Here is a 23,047-nt window from a genome sequence, read left to right as displayed (position 1 = left end):
GAATTTATGAAAAATACTGAACCCCCTAGTATTTATATATATTTACATATATATCATTCTTAAGGCTGAGATCATTTTAAGATAGGACAGTGACGGCTTAACTGCTATAGGAGCACAGAGTAGTTAGAGATGGATCTGAATTGGAGTACAACCAGCAATAGAATCAGAGTAACGGAATTGGTAAGGTACTATGATTCAATTGCTAGAAGAAGATAACCGTGCAAGGCAGTCATTTGAAAAGTGTAGGGGATCTATCAAAGTTGACCATTGGAGTAACTGTGACGAGAAACCCACAAGGAAGCCTCAAGTGCGACCCCAACAGCTTACTCAAACTAGAACAACAGCCTGGTGGAATAACTGGTTAAATTCAGCGCTCGACTTGAAGTCGGCTAAATTGAAGAAACAAGCAGGTAGCTTAAGATGACGGCTTTTACCACACATTGCCTGTCGCCACTGAAGTCAAGTGGCTGTCGTCGCTCAGTCCCTAACATTTAATATCATGTTTAAACGTCACGCTAAAAAAAAAACCTGCAGATCACAGCAACATCAGTAGCTTCGTGTAAGCCGAAAAAAAAAATCAATTGTGGGCCAAATTTATTAAAGTAGATTGTTGTTGATATTGGTCTACTAGCTCATGATTTGGAAAGACTTAATCTCTAATTCAAATAAAATATGGTCTTTCTTCTAAGCATGACGACTTTAAAAAATCACATACCCACAAATAAGTGTAACTATAACACTGTATCTTAATAATATTCATATTCTCTAACGAAAGCTGTTATCTATCGCGGGTTAAGGAATCGTTGCTAACAATTGAACAAGTCCTCCTAAAGGTTGAGTAATTCAAAGATGATCTTTCCATCAGGAATTAGTCAAAGTCAACGGGAAGGATGCGTGTCTATGATATAAAAGCCTGCTCCCTACAGGAATTATTCATACATATTCATTACGTATCTGCGCTTTCCAGGCCATTGCCCTAGAACACTAAATGCCCCTGCTTTACTTTCACGTCGTGTTTTTTTTTGAGTTTTATTTGTTGCTCATTATTTCTGCTGAAGGTAGTGTAAGATCATCGACATTACAATTTGTATGTGTACGTGTGTGCAATCAGAGAACACTGATATTTCTTTAGTCTGTTATTCACGGAACATATAGCTACAGACGTAATAACACTTAAAGTGTGTTTATTATTAAGACAAATATGTGTCGCCTTTCTGGAGTTTCACGCTAGACTAGAAGAAGCAATCTGTTTGTTGGCTCATATTCCTAACAACGATATGTTTAAATTGTTCAAGATAGCTGACGTACCTTTTCCCGCTGAAGACACTACGAATAACTTACACACGCTTCTTTACCTTCAAATTTGTCGTGTTCAGTGGGTATGCTAGTAGCTGAAGAGGACCAGTAAGCGAAATTGGCTGACCTGAAGCACAGGTACAGAGCATCGCTCCTTGATAATTTGTTTTCAAGGCTTTAGCAAAAAACAATTTAACTTTTTCTAACTCAAGTAACTTTGCCGTGTCCGGCTACGGCAGGATGTCCTTTACCGTTACGACACTTCGTAAGTTCGAGGTGCTCCACTTTCTCCGCCCGCTGTTAACCTTTTTAGCGGGATTAACTTAAGCTAGGGTCGAGTCTACGGGAGGGTAATAGGTCGGTAGAATATTTACAGCCAGGACCTTAGAACCTCGTAATGACTCAGCTTAAAAAAGCAAACTTTTTGTCCAAGTGGAAAAATCAGATCTAAGTACCGTATTGATGCACCCCGTTGATCTTCTGCTGATTAGGCGATGTTTCTTCGTATGATTTACCCGATTCACTATGTACGAGTAGCAACGTTGGGCCAGAAAATTCGTCGATGCGCAATAAGTCCGCACATCTACAAATATTAAATCCGTTTCACTCTCCGTTATCAAATCCTAATTTAGCCTTTGATTTGTATATCTCACATTTTTCATTTTTATCAAAGTTCTTATAATTTTGGATCTGTACGTATAAAAATTATCGGCTTTAATACAGGCTACTGTGTTTTATTCTATGATTGCGTATTCTTTCGTTAATTTAGCTGCATATGGGAACATGTAGAAATCCACAAAAGCGACCCATTTTCAATGACACTTCAAACTATGCATAGTGCACCGTTCGAGTTAAATTAGCGATCTTTTAATGAAGACGCACCTGTTCAAGCTACGGCCAAAATAAATGTTCCAAGCAAAGCACTGGTCTGCTTCGTGGATGCAGAAACTTATAGAAAGGTATTGTGTTATTGTTATATTGCCAATTTCTAAGTCGTTCTTACACTTTGTCTGCGATGTTGTCTCACCCAAACCTTACTTTTATTTTTTTTTTGGATATATTCGCGCTGCGACTTAGAAAAATAGTGATACTTTTAGGTGTACGGCGGTTCCACTATTGGCTCTTTTTTTTAGGTTACTTTTTTTTACCTTTTATAAGGAGAACGAACCCACGTGCACTATTGGTTGCAGGTATACTACATGCTGATCTTTTGTAAAGAACTCCATTGTGTTTAGGGGGTATGAACTAGGAATGACGAAGAGATTACGCAAACGTAATTCACCCTCCAATGAAAGACGTCAACACATTAACTTGAGATAAAGTTTCAGCCCACAGTTACCTAAGACGTCCCAGGGTCTGCTAATAAATGTATAATAATAATTCAACTTGTCAATATTGTTGGGGCCAATTATGAAGGTATCATAGTGTGTTTTACACCTAATCCTCTCCTGGCGTGTGTGTTTGATAGAGTCACTTTTTGCCTGTCCTAGCGCGTGGTATCTAACACAACGCAATCTAAATAGCAACCTTCATTAGATAATCGCTTAGTTCATTTTAATATTATATTGTAGGGTAGAGGTTTACTTACCTAAATTAGGTTTCGAATGATTAAAGAGAGAAAGATTTGATTATATATCGAAGCGAGCTCGATGCAGCTATTTCATAATGCCTCCCGTTGCATCAAAAGTATCGGTAGGGTGGACAAAGTAGTGCGGTGCCTACGCACCAGCATATCCAAAGACTTAACAGGTTAAGCTTCTTAAGACCCATTTGTAATGTAACCTATGATCTACGGTATAATTAGCACCTTTTATGCGTCAAGGGTTAAAGCAACATAATAGAAAACGTGATAATATCTAGCTTCCTCGATTCTTACAGAAAGAGTGGTTTTCATAGTAGGGGCAAATGCATGCAGTGTTACTACAGTCTATTACGTTAGTCCTTTTTATATTTGACACTGTTCTGCTACTTGGGAAATTGAACATTCTTTTGAGTCTATTCTACTTTGGTTTCATCTGGCGGTGACGCCGCGGGCGGTGACTTTCGGATTTTCACCCGATGCCAAGCTGGGGAGCAGTGCGGCAAGATTTCATTGGGCCATTGGCTGCGTGGCTGACCGAGCAGTGATTGCAGCTATAACGGCTTATTCTCTGGGGACCTTAGCAGATCAGACAGCCACAACGGCGATACGCCCTGCAGCAATCGAGCATCCAAGGCCAGACTATCCCATCAAGCGTCAGCCACGCCCCCTTTTCCATATCCATACTCGGATGCGACCAAACATCGGTGGTTTACGTCAGAATCAGCGCTCCGCAACAATCGTATGTAAACCTTGCTTGGCAACAAGCGGATGAGAAACGGGACCAACTGTCTTCCTTATCTGAATAACAACAGCTAAACAATAGAGAGAGCTATTCGCTCATGAGCTTGCGTATCACCACACTACGAATCGACTTCGGGCTCATATGAACGACCCAGAAAACGCCTCGCCTGTTTAATTCCAGCGGCCGTAGTTCCTTTATCTTAATACAAATGACCTCGGCTGCTAGCGGCTCTCTTGAATCGACGAATAAGGAAAAGAGTATGCAAGGGGGTGGCAACAGTGACGTCATATTCGTGCGATAGTTTAGCCTCATGGAAGACGATTTGAACCTCAGAGTACGTTAGGGAAAGGAACACACTATGGAACGTGTTCCACACCGCGCCGCTCAGCTATCTTGTCTTCAACTGCCTTACCTCACCCCCGTATATCGATCGCTCCCGCCCCCGTCGGGTCAGCTAGCGATACTCTGCATCTCAAACACAAACTTCGATGGGTAGATAGTTCGTCTATTCGTGGAAGAGTGTGCATGTCACACCTTTGGCTAACACAAGTGCATGAATGAAGGTTCGAAATGGAAGTCGAGCCTGTTAGGCAGGTTTGTCCGATACGATCAGTTCCGAGTATTGAATTTAAGGAACTGACCTATTATAACAACTGTAGCTGGCAGAAGTATTATTTGTTCATATCGTCGTTGAACCCTGCTACAATTTAATATCGTCTAATCGTAATGTATCGATTGAAGCGCACTCTACGTCGTTAAATACATACCGCGTAGAATATGCCCCTTACTATCTTTTTCCTTAACCTTAAATTTACCGATACAGTAAACCGCTTTGTGACACGTTATATTAGAAAAATCCCATACGAGTACTCCTGTTAGTGACGAGTGCTGAAATAATCGTAGAGTTACCTTGCCGTATTCGCTAGTTGCAAACGGAAATGGAAAAATATATTATTCTTCTTACTTAGTTACGTACAATTGTTTAAATTTACTATATACAATACAGACTTAAGAAATAGCTATGTTTTACTTTTTTAGCTACAGATCGTTGTTCACTGCCATATTCATGATACATTTTCTTACGTAGATTATCTAAATGTAGCGCGTTTGCGCGAAATACCGAACTGGTTTAGTTATATTGTGTGTCCACCTTAATGATAACACGATATAAATAATTCAAGAAAGTGTGTAAAAGTAGTGCAAAAATGCGTATTTTAAAAATTAATCAATTTAGCTAATTTTTACAGCAAAAGTGCGACGTTTTTGCGTCTCTGACTGGATAGAACAAAAGCTTTGCGAATCATCGTCCCTGTTTTACTCAAAAATTATAACGATTAGCTTTTTCTCCATGTAAATTGTTAAATTGAAAAGTAAACGTTGCGGCAACCGTCTAACGCGAATTGTAATATATCGTAGCTTATACAACGGAAGCCATCCGGAAGTCAAAGATTAGGAACAAGTACTATCTGTTTATATATACGATTAACCAGGTGGGAACTTAGATGGGAGTCATTCTTGCATGGCCGGTAGCCACCGCAAGCAGCGCATTTCACAAATAAACTCTTATATTTTAATGGGTAACTATATTGAAACTTGAAATACATTCGCCCCGAAGGCGTATATTACGCTAACGCCACCGGAGGCTAGTCGCCATCTCATAGCTTACGTGCTGCACCTGGGCACGTACTTGAGTTTTTTAGCGCCGGATAAAAAGCCCGCGACATGTAGAAACTGCCCGGATCCTAGGTCGTTTAACAAATCTATCATTCCCAGCCAATTGACAAAACAAACACGCGAACCACAAACCTCACTCGGAGCTGAACGACGTAGCGGTTTCCCGAAAAGCTTCTGCAAAGGTTTTTCGGAATCTGACGGACATTTTTGCCGCAACTAAAAACGTTGCCCTTATGCAGGGAAAAATTGTAACATGTATGCAGTCGGTAGATGTTCTCCCTGTTTACTGAATAATTTAGAAGGTCGTTATTTTATCCCCTTATTTTTCAACTCTCATTATTCGATTATAGCTTTGAACCGGTTCAAAAAAATGCCCTGATACCGCTGCAATCTCATTTTTCATATCGCGGTGAACGTCCAGGAAAGAAACCTTCGTCTTATAATAGAACCACGCAAAATGTACATGTCTATCGAGAACAAAAACGAGCCAGAGGGAGATATTATTTCAAGGCTACACATTTGTATGCAAATTTGTCTAATATATGTAGTATTCGGTATAACAGCTTTACATAGAAGTACTCCTACATAAGAGTTAAGTTTTCAGCGTTATAGTAGAGGGTTACGCATTCAGATCTAATTTTGCTAGGAGCTTATGATAGAGCATTAAAGTAATAGAGGTGGTTATTTTATCGCTTGCCGCTGTGATTATCATTTTACAGTACCATCGCGAGACAATTACAGTAGAATTAGCGAAGCGTCCTCTCAGCGCTTAATAGGCCGCCTTATTGTGGTTATGCACTGCGTTTTCAAATATCTTTCCTTTAGAAGATGTGTGTAAGGCGGCGTGAACAATTCAGAAAGGACATGCCTACGAAGATCGAACGGCAGGCAGCGGTACGGATTTCACCCTTTAGTAAGATAGCTTGTAAGTATGGCAAGGTTTCTAATTTACAAAAAAAAAAAAAGTAAGAGCAAAAGACATCAGTGACCAATATAAAGAATATAATACCTGCTTAAAATATTTGGCATTTGAGATTCGGAGGGAGCCTTTACCGTGCTCTTGCAAACCGACTCCAAGATCAACTGGGGTGACGGCACGAATGCTACAAACGAAAAATGATTGTGTTTAACGAAAAACATATTCTTAGATCTATAATATACACGATAGTACATATACAATACGAAATACAATATAGCGTTCCCAGGAAGCGCGTAATTGTAGTGTTGGCCTTCTTAGTGTATGATTTATGTAGGGTCTTCATAGAGGATAAAGGGCGAAAAATCATTCCGTATACACATGATCAATAGTATTGTTTTTACAATATATTCAACGTTTTGGCCTAGTGAATGTATCGAAAATCCACATACTGTTTGTGTTAGGATTAGCGTTGAATTGCACAGTCATCGCCCTGCCTCGATACTAATGTCGTTTCAAGGGTCAGCTAAAGCCATACGGATTCGATAGAAAAAGTCTCTGTACAAAAAAACGTACGTCTGTATGTTTGAGCAGTAATGCGAAAGGTTTTGGCTTATTACTTATTATTTCAAGATGTAAAGTAACCAAATAAACCCCACGACTTGTCTACGGCAAGTTGTGGTACTGAGTTGTGGCTGTCTTTCCATTTACGATACCTAAACTATCTAAACTAACGCGTGATGACTCACCAGAGTCATCATGCGTCCAAATATATCCTAAGCGTTGCAAGCACCTTTTCATACGAAATCAACTTTAGCCGGATATCACACATAGCCTGTGTGCCAAAGTGTGTTATACTTGATTCAAATAAAGGATCCGCAATCCTGATTGGGATATTTGTGGCCATCTCCGAACTACAGTGTATAGTGCCAAAGTAGAAAGCAGGATCACATAAACATTTAGATGGGGGTAAATGAATATCGGACTGTTCAAAGCTATAGAGGGAATCTGTTATTATGACTTTTTTTTTGTGCCTCTAAATGGTAATTTTCGCTTAGATTTCTTTAAGATTCTACCAACCTTAGTAACATTTCCGTTTGGAGTTTCTTTCTAATGACTAGTCGACATATTTTGTTATGATGACATGGCTCAGATTTGCCATGAATAAGCTAAAAATGGGGCTCGCAGAAAATTGCGCTTAAACTACAACTAGGAGGCACAAAAAGAAACCCCATAGAATTCTTTAATGAAATATTCGCTCTACGGTTGTATAGCTATTAATGTCATTCATTGACTTCCACCTAAATATCTACGCGATTCCGTTTTTCGCTTTGGCATCGTATATTGCAGTTTGGACGCTTTACTCACTTTGACAAAATCCAAATTTGGCCGGCAGGAGAGCTTATCTAGAGTTAGAAGTCCGGCATGCCGAGACATAGACAATGTTCTTTTTTTTCTTAACAGATAACTATAGAACACGTCTATTTCTGTAAAGCCATACATTGAATATAGCCCGAAATATATTGCGTTGCTGTCCTTAAGAATGCGCAATATTTATAGGGTCTCTGGGTGCTTGCTTTTTGTTGTGGTTGAATTGAGTCACTTAGCTAAACGTCAATACCACGTTTGTCAATGTAAGAAGTCTTTGAGATTTAAAGGCGTTTAGAGGCGCAATAACGTTTGATTTCAATATATCAATTCTAGATAGATGATTTTTTTTTTTAAAAAAATTCTGTGATATAATATATTGTATTTATTCTTTAATCTTGTAACATCGTCGCTTAAAGTTAAGCCAACATCGTTTTATATGAATAAAGTGAGAGATTGTCCATTTTGTGGTACGTCATCCATAAAAAAGCCACAATAAAAAAGGTAATGAGTAAAAAAAAAACAACATTTCCACTTCTAATACATTAAATTGTTACATCGATCACTTGGCGATTAATCGAATAAAGGTCAAGATGAAAGTACTTATCAACCAACAGGTAACACAGACAAGATACATGTTGCCCGGCTGTTAACTTTGGTTCTACTCGTTAATAGAATCTGTCTCGATATCCAGAAAGCAAGCCAGTATGAATTCAACACAAATTTCTTGCCTATTCAATATCTTAACCATCTAACTAATAGTTCAGACAAGTTACAAAGCTCCAACTTATGTGTAGAGCAAAATGAGCTATTTTCCCAATCTGCTCAGTTTGCAGTCTCAACTATTAACTTCATTTGATAAACTGTCGTACGGGTACCCCGCGGTCAGACATGCACTCTAACAAGGATAACAGGTTTAGCTTCCTGCACACAGCTCGCACGTGGCCGATTCTTTTCACAGCAGGAAATAGAACTAGTTTGTCAGTAGAAACACAGGTGTCTTGTTACTGGACGCTACACAATGGCGCCCGATAACATAACGCTATTGAGGATGACCAGTGCGACAATTAATGGTGTAGGACAACGTCGAAATGGAAGTAAGCTAAAAATGACCTCTAGTTACAGATATAACACGTATCACTTAGCCGACCGATACATCGTGAACAATGTCCCGCGATACGGCAAAGAAGCATCGGAACACAAGCAATGAGCAATCAGTAAAACTCACGCACATAGATGCACAGATGTTTGTGGGTCCGACACAGACCAGCTGTAGCTCAGGTTTCGGAATAGCTTCAACCGTTACCATGAATTTGTTTGTTGAGCCGGCGGCTGTTGACAGGACCCTTCCTGGCAACTTCATATTACCTTACGTATGCGCCGGTTGTAGCAGAAATCATATAAGGCAGCTGAATCTCTAAAGAGCGTAAAGAGTTCTTCACAGGCTTTGCACTCAGCCCGACGGCAACGCTCAAACCATGTTTGCGAGAAGACCTTCTATCTTGAAATTTTTATCTAGATTAATGTAAACAAACATGAATAACGTTGCCGACTCGTTGGAAATGCTGCGTCCTGCTACTTCAATCCGTTTCGTCTAAGGAGTAGTTGGTAACATTGTTCATTGATAAAAACGCTATTTGTTATCCTTACTAGATAGATCGCACAGCTGCACGAGGTTTATTAGCCCTGACGGTTAACGACGACGCCTGCTAAACATACGGCTATCTTATTACATATGATAATATAACATTTGAATAGAACATATAGATTTTTGTTTGTAATTGGTGGGTCGCTACTTATCAGAACAGATCATAAATGACCTTTTAAAATTCGAAAGCGAACACTTTCAGGACGTCATTCCTTCGAATGAGGAAATGAGGAAAACTTTTCATATCGCTAATACGAGTACGGGACGCGATTATCTTTGGATGAAGTTAAATGTTCATTAACTTCATAGTATTACATTAAATGGGATCTATCACTGAACAGAGTACCCAAAAAGGGGTATTCTTAGCACTGCTATATACAACACAAAGCTTTCTTAATTACGTGACCCTAATTTTGCAAGAACGTATCGATAGAGTCAGTTCTTATTTCAGAAGTATGTTTTACTCTTCAGGGACGCTGTGCTTACTTTTTGGTAAGGTTCAATGCCCACAGCCGTAATTCCAATACGTGACGACCATGAAATCTGTATAAATGAATAAAAACATGTTTTTATAATCGAATAAAGACTAAAAATGCATACGAATGTTTGCCAACCTTAGCTATATGTGAAACAAGAGCATGATAGCTGACGTTTTCAATAATGTTCTTCATGTTCGATACCGTTCGTAAACCTGTTAAATTCAACAAGCACATCAGATGCCATTTATTTTATTAAACCCAACACTGATTAGGATACTTTATTGGTTATGAATACAATAATCAACATCCAGTTATTTCATGATTTGAAGTCAGCAGCAGATGTTATGCCTCGCGTAACTTGAAAGTAAGTACAAAAAGACAACCATGGTTATTCTGGTTTATTTTGTTCATTTTCTCGCCTTTTAAATGCCATTTTTAGAACGAGGCGCATCACTAGATAAGAAGCATTTTTTTTGCATTCGTTTATTCGAATGTAGTTAACGATTATGAAGTCATAAAACTAAGAGTATATTTTCTAAGGATCACGTTTATGATAATCAGAACTTACTGACAAGGCAAGTTTACCTTGCCCGTTTGCGACTCACGCCAGCGAACAGATTTTTCGGTGTTCAAAGGCTAGAACGAGGTCGGGATGTGGCTGCCTCGATCAATAGTGCTATCAAATAATGCATATATTTCATATATTTTTTATATCACTATACGGGATTATGTTAAAACTCTACGAACTATGCATCTAAAATATGAATACATATTAGGCTATGAACAGAGATTCGTTCCGAAAAAAGCGACAAAGTTAAGGGAACTATCATTAGACTGGTCGCCATACCATTGCTACAGCTACGCTCTAACCTAAAACTCCGGTTGAAAATTACTCGAGAAACAAAGTGCCACACCGTAGAATTCCACTTGTTTAGTAAAAAAGCTGCCTAAACCGTAACTCTTTTTGACCCTTCAGGTTGAAGGACGAGTACAGGTGTACTTGCCGTCAAGCTAGAAACTTAAAGTTAGCTAAATCTCGTGTCATTGTGCTCGCTGAAACCTGCCCGTCCTAGGAAACAGCGTCACGATGGCTGCAGATTGGCGGACGCTGAATTATCACAATACAGCACTAACGACCGCGAAAAGTGCGTGTGACAAAGGCTATTTGCCAAATGATAAACAGAGCTCGTTCTACCGTGAAGCCTTTCAAGTGATACAAATAGTTTTATCAAATTAAGTAGAAATGTTAGAAAGATGGATTGTGCAGAAGCGATGCAGGAGAAATGGCCGCCGCCACCTTGTAGCACTACTTGAACTGATTGAGCAAGTTATCCCAGTTTATTTGGTACACTTTGATATCCAATGGAAAAAACGATAGAACAACATGATACTTTGAAAGCCCGTAGCTTGAAATCTAGCAAGATAATTTTTGTTTTGAAAAATACCCAACGCCATATGTGCCACATTGGTTCGGACTAGACATCTTCGATTAATTGTTTACGTTGGTCGACAAACCGGTATATAAAAGCGGGTAGATTTGTACTTCGAGAGAACTTGATTTGATATATGCCGGGCGAAATAACTTATAAGCGATGGAGTGGCGGCTTGTCGAACTAAGTCGTCGATGCGTGCGAACCAACGTAAGATTCATTTGAGCATGAACTATATAGCAGCAGAGTTGTTTAGAAGATAATGGGAAACCAAAACAAGAACTTCTGGCACTAAATATACCTGATTTTTGTAAACAACGCTATTATAGAATGCGCAATACACATGTCACCTGTATGAGTCCTCGGCCGTTATTAAACGTGTTACGACAAGAGAAGACTGAACTGCGCGACCTGGACCATTTACGTCGATGCTGAAGCCGTTTAAAAATCGAAACTTACATTTCTAGACAGGACAAACCGAGAACATACCCTGTGCGTGAAGCAAAAGAAGTGGCTCTCCATCTGTATGCCGAGGAATACATAAACTTCGGGTGCCTCATGGATCCGACTACATCCAAATAAAGGAGCGCGTATTGGTGCATAATACCTTTTAGGGCAAAGTCGATAGATCATATTTGCATACTATCGTGGCCGGACATGCAAGATGAACACCTGTCACAAAAAATTCTGAAGGGTTAGACATGACCTACGATTCGAGAAGGTCATGCTGTGGGCTAGCTGCTATGAGATAGAATAAACTGAATTTCGTCCAACGAAATGAACGCCTGTGAAACTCGAAAGCCAACTAAGAATAGTTGTCAGCCAAAAGATAACACGCATGATCATGAATTCATAATCTAATAGATACAATATATAATGAGTATTGGATATTTTCAGCCATAGCCTATCTAGCCCGAGTCGAACTATTACCGATTTTGTCTCCCGATGAATCAGCTGAAAATATGTTTTTTTTTTAAAAAAAATTAAATATATATTTTAAAAATATAATAGCGTTTACAGACCACTGCGCTAAGTATAGATGCTATTTCCTAATAATATTCTGGCAGTAGTAACTTGCAAAAGCAGTGAACCAAGATCAGAGAACACTATTAAGCACACGCCATTCGATGAATGTTCGTGGGTAAATAATTATATTTTACCGAAACTATGTCAAAAACCAACACAAACTCAAGAAGAAGATACGAACGGACTTCAAGCAAATGTATTCCTAATCCATAGAGCAATCAAACGGGTCATAATAGTCGTTGATTGTCACACAATGATATCTTTAGCAAAGAGTTTACTTGACCGACAAAAGCCGACATATGCATCTACGTCCAGAATTAGCTCGTTGTTGTTTAACTACAATGGGCCTGCGGTAATACGCCGCGAAGCCGGCTAAATCACAGGAATATCTGTGTTTTTTTGCGCTAGTTTCTGCTTGCACCCCACTGCCCTCCCACCTCCCGGCCCTTCGCCTCCCTTTCACTATTTCGTTTCCTGCTTGCGAACTCTTCTCAAGCCCGCATTGGCACGCCGCTCGATTGAGTATCGTTCCAAACAGATCTTTTCTTTTGAAGTGGCATCTACGGCCGTATACGAGCCTCCGTCACAGTACGCACGCATGCATATGTGGTTATTTATTCATTCTAAGGCCGGGCATTGATGGTAAGGGATTGTTTAGCTCAAAGAATGTTTTGCGCTAGCCCCATGGGAGGTTCAGGAGGTCCTGTGGCATGAATACCTGCTGGTAACCCTACCCTAGTTCATAGGTTCAACCGTGGTCGGACGTTGCTTAGGAAAAACAAATTGCCATATGATAACCTAGAAATGCAACGGCACGAAAACGCTGGAAACAATTTGCGTGTCCCGAACATATATCGACCCAGTTTCTCGGGAAGGTTCAAGACTGGCGTAGCACAGTTCGTTCCTCAATCTTTTTGGCTGGTACTAATCATCACGACTCCTCAAGTTTTCTTTTTACTGGCACTATTATAACTATAGTGGTCCCCATGAACTGAAATAGTAGATGAATGTACAGATTCGACCATTTTTAACTAAACGTACGTAAAACAATTTTTTACTTATACGGTAGTGTCGTTAACAATTGTCTTCTTACGATACGTCAGCTATTCATTGTGTTCCTGGTTATCGATATACGACAGCAATAAAGGGCACCTATTGACTGAGCTATACGAATTTCCGTGTATTGAACACGGTAAGAGGCTTCATGCAACAGTCGACACAGCAGTGCTTCGAGCATAGAACATCCTTCGATAGAACATCCTGTTTCGTTCGAGCCATTTGATATGCCCACGTTACCGTATCGTGTGGTAAGCTCTTTCTCCAGACGGTGTCCAACGTTCGCCATTCATCAATGTGCAACATGGCCTCCAGTGCATGGATGCCTCCAATGTCAACTCGTCGTTGCGCGTATTCTAGCTGGGCGTATGTCGGAGCATCTGATTCGGTACTGGGCTAACATAGCCTTGTCTAGTGCATACGAGCAGAGCACGGCGTTTCCACTCATATATAAATCATTGCCAGATACGATGGCAACTAAGCTACATAATACCTTCGTGACCTGTTAGCAGGCTGACAGGAGACGCGAAAACGAAGAGAAATAGCCAGCCTTTCACTGCATTTTCACTGATGCTCACCTGAATATGCTACTTAATAACTGAATGATTGAACAACTTAGTGGATTGATTTTATAAACGAAATATCACCGTGGCATCATAACTAGGTTGTTGTGAAAATTGTTCAGGTGGAAGTCCTTCCATATATAGTCGAAAGGTACGCGAAACAATATGGGACAATCGATACGTCGGCTGTAGATCTAGTAAACTTCTAATGTAATGCGTATACATAATGAAGCCTCCTGACTGTATGATGCACGTTTCAAAACTTGTTTTTAATTCGAACTCTCAACGATTCTTGTAGTACACGTACGGAGTACGATTCAACCACTGAGTGGCAAGCTGTAGGCTGAAGCGAAGAAGGTCTGAAGGCTTTGTTGGATAACGTCGGTCGGAAGGGGGTCAAATCGAAGAGCAGATCAGATCCGATAAAAGCCAATAGGCATATCGTTAGCAGAAAGGCCAAATACGAAAAAATAGAACTATAAAATCGAACTAAAACAGTGTCCTGTTTATGAATTTACGGATATTCAACAACTTCCTGAACGCTTTACAGAGCTGGTTTATTCATAGTTGGCCATTATGATTCTCGACAGTATGAAGCAGTCTATAGCGTAGCACTGCGAACACAAAGGTGGCATGCCTTATGGGAAGGAAAAATTAGCTACTAAATCACACCTGATATTACCAACTAACCGCCTTCAATTATGTGCCAATAAATTCAATCAAAGTTCATTAGCATCTTCGCAGCTAAATGTGACATAATACTGAGTAAATTATAACGATTACGACGATTATAACTATACGACTATATATAACTATACTATATATATATATAACAGTATATTAGACAGAATTGGGTAACTGCCAACGAGATATCTATGATTTGTAAATGTTATGTATTCCATGAGATTTTAGGTAAATGTTCGTTCGAGAGTGACACGAAAACAGCCCCACGAAGGCCCCGATACGTTTTCTAAATGAACTGTCGTGCAGTGGTAGGCAAAGTCTAACGCAGGTTTGTGCGTAAAAGAGTTCAATAGAAGTCAACTTGATGATTTTCTTTAGATGTGGAGAAATCGCTAACTCAAATTTTACATCTCTAAAATATGTCAAAATAGTTTTTTTGCTAAATAGCGTTTATCACTTTGACATAAAACGATATTCTTTGTTCATCTACAGTGTATTCACTTGTATCACACGTGATATATCGCAACAGAGATAAGACATCTCCAAATTCAAAGCCTGTGGCCTTAATAGGATTTCAGTCGTCATGGTTATGAAGGTAAATAAAGGTCATATCCACTGCCTGGTCGAATTCAACGATGTCACTACAGTGATAAAGGTCACGCTTTTAAGGGCGAAACAGCCCTATCGCAGCCGAACTGCCCGAACAAGTTATGGGTTAGAACATGTCGATGGGGGCTTCTGTGTGACTTGTTGCGTACGGTGTTCCTGCCTATGACAACGCCTTCTCGAAACGTCCAGCGTTCGAGAACATCAATGCATCCCCGTTGCGCTGGTAGTAGAGTTTACTGGAAGCAAAATGACTTAACAATCACACGAAACGTCCCTACGGCAAGCAACGTGAACCGGCATAATTCGCAGCTACATTAAACGACCGGCCTTTATTGAAAGATAGATAGCCTTGCCCTGTCAGTATATTTGTCAATAATCTACGTATGTATACTTCGAAAACACAAACGTAGTCTGCCTGTGGATTTGGCATGTCCGGCAAGACAGTTCGATTTGTCGCGTCCAAATAGGAACCTTGGTGTGTAATGGATTGGTAAGAGGTAAGGACACAGGAACGTTGGGTTCCAGAGTAAATAGTGATGTGTATTCGGTTTTGATAATCTTGAATACAGAAAGTACGTACTAATCCTCAGATATAGGCCCTCGACTCTTGATGTCACACATTTTAGCAGTACCGATTTTTTCCGAAGATTTTTAATAGGTCTTGGCTGCAAATCAAAGTACAGCGTTCCCAAAGAATCTGTCCCAAAGCTTTACAAAATTCTGAAATGTACATGAAATCGGCTTCTCTGTGTTCCATTGATCTGAATCAATATTTGCCAAACTGAAAGTGCGATAAACAGCCGTTAATTTCTAGTTCTCCGCTCAACTTCCGGTGCAATTTATATACATGCGAAAACAGGGATGGTCGTACATACACAACATGTATTGCTAGAACAAAAAATAAGCCAACGAATCTCCACACAAAGAAAGTTGGCCAATTTGCATGTCTTTGTAATTCGTCGAATTGAAGACGATGTAGTAAAATAAATTCCGTGGCGAAGTTTGCCACGACCCAGAAATGTCAACGATGCCCAAATATTGTTCCACCTTCGAGGCTATTTAGTTAAGTACGCATCCAACTTAGGACAAGCAGAAGGATAGAACAGGGCAAAATGCCGTGACTGACTACTCTTGGATTCGTAATTCTCATAGAAATTGCTTGACGTATTCTATCGTTAGGACGAACGTCACGAAAACGGTATATTGACATAACGCGAGGAGCCAAATGTTGCAGTGCTCCGCGTTCCTGGCGTTGCCATCTTCTGAAACTTCGTGTTGTTGGAAATGGCTGTTTTTGCTCCCAGCCGCAATCCATGAATAATAAGACGGCCAGTAAACATCAGTAATTTTTAAAAATAAGACAACAACAAACTGGCGAATTTACGGTTGTGACATAGTCTTATGTCAGCTCAGGATAGGGCGTAGGAAAACTGACTGCGATGTGTTCCAGAAAAGGAAATCAATTTTTAACGAAGCTGACAAAGACGCTTTTGTGAAATATACTTGTTTTGTAGCCGTTCCGTGAGTTCATGTCGAACCAAAACTGTATTAAATCTAAGTCTATATTTACTATCAACTCGCAACTCTCTAATAGTGGCTGGAACTATATATTTACTCATTGAGTATACGGACAGCATTTTTGTTGGTAGACTTACTGGTGTAGAAAAAACCATGCCAATTACTGGCAGGTAAGTTCAAGGTATTCAAAGACAGATTCACCGAGCTGCAAAATAGGGGCAAGTTTTTCAATTTGTTAGTTCTTGCGAAAACTCTGTGGAAGGTTGTAGCTATCGGGTCACTTTCGTTGGGCCTTTAAGAGTTGCTGCATGTAACAACAGAGACTATTCTCATTGGTTACTTTCTAAAATTACCCTGACGGGTTTCCTCATGCTTGGATCATAAATGATGCATAGAATGGCCTCAGTGCCTTCATTTATCATCTTAAGACATGGATGGGGCTCTAGCTGTGCTGCACGTCGTTTGTAGTATTAGCTTACCCTGTCTTGTTTTCAAGTAACGCATCTTTTAGGTGGTGATGGGACACCTTTCGTTGAGCCTAACGCCTAGTCGGGGTTACATGTTAAACGCTCTAATAGTTTTCTAAACGACTGAGATAGATTGCGATATTATTATGTCTCTCTTAATATCACTTCTATCTAACTCCATCTTCTAGGCCACTCATTGCTGAGTCTTGGCAGTGTTCTGAAAACAAGATTACGGCAACGGCGTTTGGGAATTCGGAGTTGGCAATTCGATCGTTTCTTATGGGCAGATAAACACATTTCACTCCAGTAGAATACCGTCGATGTACGCTAATATGCTTAAGCATATCCAGGTTTTCATCATCAATCAAAGCAACCAACTTATCTTCAGCAGTGATAGAATCAGTTTGTAGCTTCAGCGTGCTGAGGATTAATGGTTAACATTTATTCTTAATAATGTCAACATTATTTCGCGCACTCGCGTACTACTTACTCTATTAGTTAAATCTTAAAAGCTGGGTTTCTGCTAGGCTACCAACGACTTGGGCTTGAGGCCAGAAAAAATTTCAAATTTACTTCTATCCGAGTGGCCATAAGGCGATAGACAATAGCCGCCGTTACTGCTTTTCGCTAATGAGGCCTGAAAGGGTCTTAACTGAGGTGGAGTTCTTAGACTATCTAACTTTAAGCCACTGCCAGATAAGAAATTCGGATAACGGTAGTTGTTTTTTCTATTTATTTAGAGACATTAATGAGATATAGAACGCTGTACCGTTGGTTTAGATATGCATTACATTAGATATTACATGGCGCTTATTATACCACCAAAAAGATGCCGCAGATATGTTATTAGGAATAGCATAGATTAATTATATGTAGGTTACGGGGATCTCATAATGACTGAGCAAGTCTAATTGAACTTTGTAAAGTCTTCATAACTGATATTTTTCAACAAAGTAAAAATATCGATAAAAATTGATAATAATAAACTAATAGCTTAAACATTTTTTTGTTTCAGTTCGACTGTTTTAGGAAAAGCTAACCTTTCTGCTTTAGCTCAGACACCGCAGCTAATTGTTAGCCCTGTTTGGTGACGATATGATATATATCCAAGCTGAGTTGCAAAAAGAAAGGTCGCTTGAGGTATTGTACGTTACCTATTCTTTAAATGTTCGACATTTTAACTTACTTTTGGTCATAGCTCGGCGTTTGTTACAACTATTACAAAGTGGTTGTCTAAGTTTCGAGATGAAGATCTTTGCGTGATAGATAGTCCATAGTCTGGGCGTGCCAAAACGTTTTAACTTGCAAAACTTGAGACGAAAACAACTCAGCCAGCAGCTCCCGATCGAATTAGATTTAGAAGTTGCAACATCCGTACTCAGTTGCGAGACCGTGGGAAATCGTCTGTTAATAGAGCTGGTATATTTTCTGTCATGCAACCCAACCCACTGCTTACGTAGATCAACCGAGGACCTATTGACAGGTAGTTGAAGAGATAAGTGACTCTCATTTGTGCCTATTGTATGTAGAAGTCACATAAGAACGAGTGACAAGTATAAAATTCAGTTTTCTCTACGAGAACCACAACGACCCGGCCAGTGTTTCTGATATCAACGAATTAAGAACGAATGCTAAGCGAAACATGCTATACTAAGCGAGAAGCAAGCGGTCGACTTACCGAATTTCCTCATTCGATGGGTGTTTCCTCGCCATATAGCGAGAGATGTTCTATACGTAACATCAAATATGCTAATATGAGCCCTAGATGTCATCACGCCAGTTTGGCATAATTAAGGCGGCAAATAATGATATATACTATACACACCGAGCAAAGATTACCTCGCGTGCTCGTGCAATGCACACTTCGTGCGTACACTAAATATCGGCGTGCCTCTTCGATGGCAACTTTCTAATAGCATTGAGAGTCACGTTCAGATCTCGTAATGCTATTCCTGCGCCCTCGTTTGTTGCCCGTGAAAGCACTGTAGCAAAATATAGCTATTCACGAACCGAATAAGGCCACCTATAAATTGTCAACTTCAATTCCGCACCCGAATTTAATATCTGCATGCGGCTCTTACGTGAAAGCTGCCTCATTCTGCTTTCCCCTGGCTACATAGTCTTCATCCGACAATCGTTTCTGAAGCCAGGACAGCATTTACCTTATTACAGTCTCGTTTTTCCATAATCCCACAATGTAACGCTCCTGCATCGTCGATAGGAATCATGGTACTTATGACTATTGTTCGTATATGTTGGACTGCGGAACATTTTGCTGGATTGCTTCGCAGTCTTCAGTTGCCTAGCTTTACGCTTGCTTAGTTCATTTAACAATTCCACAGCTTCTGATCTCTTGGCTAACGCTCGTTTAAACCGCTCAGTTCGATACGACGTGACAATGTCCTTACAAAACTGATATCGTTACAAGGTAGTTGTTTTTGTCGTCCGGTTAGAATCATCCTGTCTCCTGATTGCGTCGCGCACCGTTTTCGATTTCGATTTCCTTGATGATAAACGTATCCCTTACCCCCCGATGTTACATTACCCACTGCACACTTTGACATTACGAATTCATGCAATAGTCATAGAAGGACCAAAATGATTGAAATTAATACCGAAATAATCTGCGGTCATAACAATGTCATTGCCACTGACTAGCGATGAATGCTATACATTATGCCACAAACCATTTACGTCTCGCGTTGAATGGAAGAAGACGAAATCCGAGATCAGGAAGAAGACCGGAGACTTTGCGTAATGGCTCCAACCGATTGTTCATACAGACTGTGGTGAACGGCTATCGCACCGCACGCACAAGTGCGTGCTTTCGCCTCCACAAGTGTTCCTTGAGCGATTGTGTTACCACATGCACTATCGTTGGAAAAGACAGCTTTCGTATGGAAAAAAAATGCATATTTTTAGTCAGCCATTAAATGCGAAATTATGTTAAGCTCTAGGTGACCTTATTTGATTAACTAATGACTGTAAGTAAAATAAAAAGGCAGCCAAATCAGACGCTAAACACAATAACCGAATCGTACCTGTAGGTGTTTTAGAACGACGTAGTATAGACGCTATAGGCGTGTTATTTACAAGAAAAACATGTTTATGTCTTAAAGCCATTCTATCTATTCCAATAGATTTATCCCTTAAAAACATAAATAACACATTTTTGCAAGATAAGTTACATTCGAATGGGACACCGCTGTCGAGATACAGTTCCGGCTGTGCTGTACGCACGAGATGGCACTCTTAATCTGCTGTTTTAACAGATCGTTACTCAGTTAATATATTCACTTTATTGGCCGTTAGTACAACACATAGATGGAACTACCGTTCTGTACTTAAAATAGCTGATATTCTTTGGCCTGAGACAACTGTGTGCTAAAAAAGACAGCTAGTTAGTATAAAGGAGTGCTTTTCACTCAGTCGCAAGGAACAAGTTTGTTTTACAGCACTGTGTAGATGTGTTTAGTCACTGTTATTTGAAATATTCAGAAAGACGAGATTTTCTGCAGTAAATGCGGGTCTCGACGTAGCGCTTAGGAACAGATAACAGGGATAAGGAGAGTGAGCGATGCTCACGGGTGCGGAAAGAAGGCAAACAGAGTATACTGTGGGGGTTAGAAAAAAAAAATAGTTTTTGATGGAGTGATTGGTAACTTAAGGTATCGAGGCAAACTTTATGGAAATGGGAGGTATTAAGAAAAGCACAAAAAGAGTAGTCAGTATATACGAAGCAGTGAAAGGAAATTTCGAGAGTTGGTACGCAGGCACACAATTTTATGCTACTTAGGTTCGCAGCCATAGCCAACACCCTCCCTGAGAAAATGCCTTATTGGGCTTTTAGAAAAACAAAAAAAAATGTTTGGTTTTTGATAAAAAGTAAAGTATTGCCAATATAAGTACCGGCCTTGCAATATTTGAATAGATTCGAAAGCTAGGTGTTCAAGCAAAAAAGCACGTAGAAAAGAGCGTCTCCATGTATCTGTGTTGACAGAGTAGGATGGAGTACTGGAATAAAAAGCTCTTACTGCAAGGACCCAAAATGTCTATTTAGTCAATTGGCGGACAGATTGTATAGGGAACTGATGTGACTCAACGAATCGGTTTATTTTACAAAAGATTAAATAATGCTGCGTTACGGTTAGTTATGACACTGGATGCAGATACAATAAGCCGGAGTTTGTTTTAGGCATAGTATTCTTTATTCGGCGATTCTGGACTTTTGGTCCTCAAATTGAAGACATATTTGGATTGTATGACCAGTTTCTGCTTGTAGGCATTATCGCCGGAAAAAAGACATTGGGCCTTTTGCAATCTACGCCACGCAAGCAGATTGGCAGAACAAGTCGCACGCTGCTTCAGTCACCACATCACTCCCTAGAATAAACACAGACAAAGGCGCAAGTAACAACGGCCACGGCGAGAAGAGTAGGAGTTTCTTCGTACTGGCCCCGCATGCTGGAAACAGTGCGAAATAGTGAGTTTTGTTTAAGCCTGTTTTCCTTCTGTGAATTTTGCGTCTGTTACCTGTCAATTACTCTTACGTATCGCATAGACATACCACATGAACGTCGCGTGAACGACACCACCCCTAGGATTCCAACAGCAGCTATCATAAGTAGCCTAAAAATGGTTAAGGTACTGGAATTTTTCGGAAGTGATATCTCAGTCAACCCTTTCTCCGTTCCTCTTTAGGCCTACCTTTACTTCGCCTTGACTTCGGCCCGACGCATACAAAGCCGAACGACAGACTAGCGAAATAGCTTCAGCAATTGCCTATTCCTAGAACATGCATATTCCTGCCGCTTAGATAAGCGCCAAGTTGGAAGAACAAGAGGAGTAGTGCACACTTAGGCCATGCCACCAGCCATCTGTACGTGGCAGAGTCGTTGTAGAGGCCCTTTTTCTGGCGGGTGAAACGCAACGAACATCTGTCATCTCCGTTGAGCTAGGGCTGCGCTAGCAGAATCAGCAGCCCTAGGGAACTGCTGCCGCTATTCCACTTTGACTGGCAACGCTTGGCTTGCTCTGGTTACTAGCAGCCTCTAGCGGTTGCCAGGTCCGCATGACCTGCCATCAACCCTTTGAAACGAGAGCGCCGTGGCTGATGAGGCCACCATAGCTTGTTGACAGGATTCCGTCCAAACCTTCCTGTTTACGCTGGCGCACACAAGCAGCATGCCAGCTAGTCACCTTGTTTCAACACAGCACACGAGACGCGGAACGGGAGACCCTATATAAGCGGCACCATTAACAAGTAGAGACAAGCGCGTGGAAGTAAGTTGAAAAACATTGGAGTAACGCAGAAGTGGGACGGTGATGGTGACGGTGGAAGAGGCTCAGACAAACTTATGAACGAGCAGATGTGGTCATAGAAGCACTAGAGGCAGCGGACACAAGTCAAATGGGAGAGGAAGATGATATAGGGCGAGTATAAACGTTGTTTGAACGTGCAACATATGTGTGGTCCCCAAAAGTCGGCGGCATCGCTTGCAGTGGCAATGGGGGGTTTCAATTCTGCTAGCACCTTTAAATCCTGCGCCATGGCCGACGGCGAACGCTCTGAAGCTGCCACTCGACCCCTTGGCAAACACGTCTTTACTTGCTTGGCTGCACCGGTTAGCGTTGTCTTGCTACTCATACACGCATCCTGTCGCGAACGTCGCCGACGACACCAATAATACTCGATGTGCCCGCACACATTCAGTGATGATACAAAGAGTGCTATACCAATCCAACCAATCGTGTAGTCATCTAGCTAACAAAACGTATATTCCTAACGGCAGTCGGCAACGCTGTAGTCTAATAATTCTCTTTATTGCACCACCAGACTGATAGTGCGGCGGTCGCAACCGGCCTCTAGCTTTATCGCCCACCTGTCCGTGACTCTCTAGAGCCATTCGCTCATTTTCCGGGATCCGGGATAAGCGTGGCCAGCCTTAATGTTTTTCGCTGTCGTTCTGTTTGTCGCCTTCTATCGGCC

The 23,047-nt window shown here is 40.6% G+C and overlaps 1 long non-coding RNA gene across 3 annotated transcripts in view; it reads right to left on the bottom strand.

Moving 5' to 3' along the window:
• Nucleotides 1-1,717: 1,717 nt before the first annotated feature.
• Nucleotides 1,718-23,047, bottom strand: part of LOC111259196 (uncharacterized) — a 40,036-nt gene continuing 18,706 nt past the window's right edge. For all 3 annotated transcript variants that reach the window (XR_002679480.2, XR_002679481.2, XR_015310476.1), the window contains one exon: nt 1,718-21,522. This is a non-coding gene — a long non-coding RNA (uncharacterized LOC111259196). The remainder of the gene's footprint in view (nt 21,523-23,047) is intronic.

This window comes from Varroa jacobsoni, unplaced genomic scaffold (genome assembly GCF_002532875.2).
Source record: "Varroa jacobsoni isolate VJ856 unplaced genomic scaffold, vjacob_1.0 scaffold_304, whole genome shotgun sequence".
Taxonomy (NCBI): domain Eukaryota; kingdom Metazoa; phylum Arthropoda; class Arachnida; order Mesostigmata; family Varroidae; genus Varroa; species Varroa jacobsoni.
The sequence above is the reverse complement of the archived record's forward strand: the minus strand, read 5'-3'. Positions and strand labels throughout refer to the sequence as shown.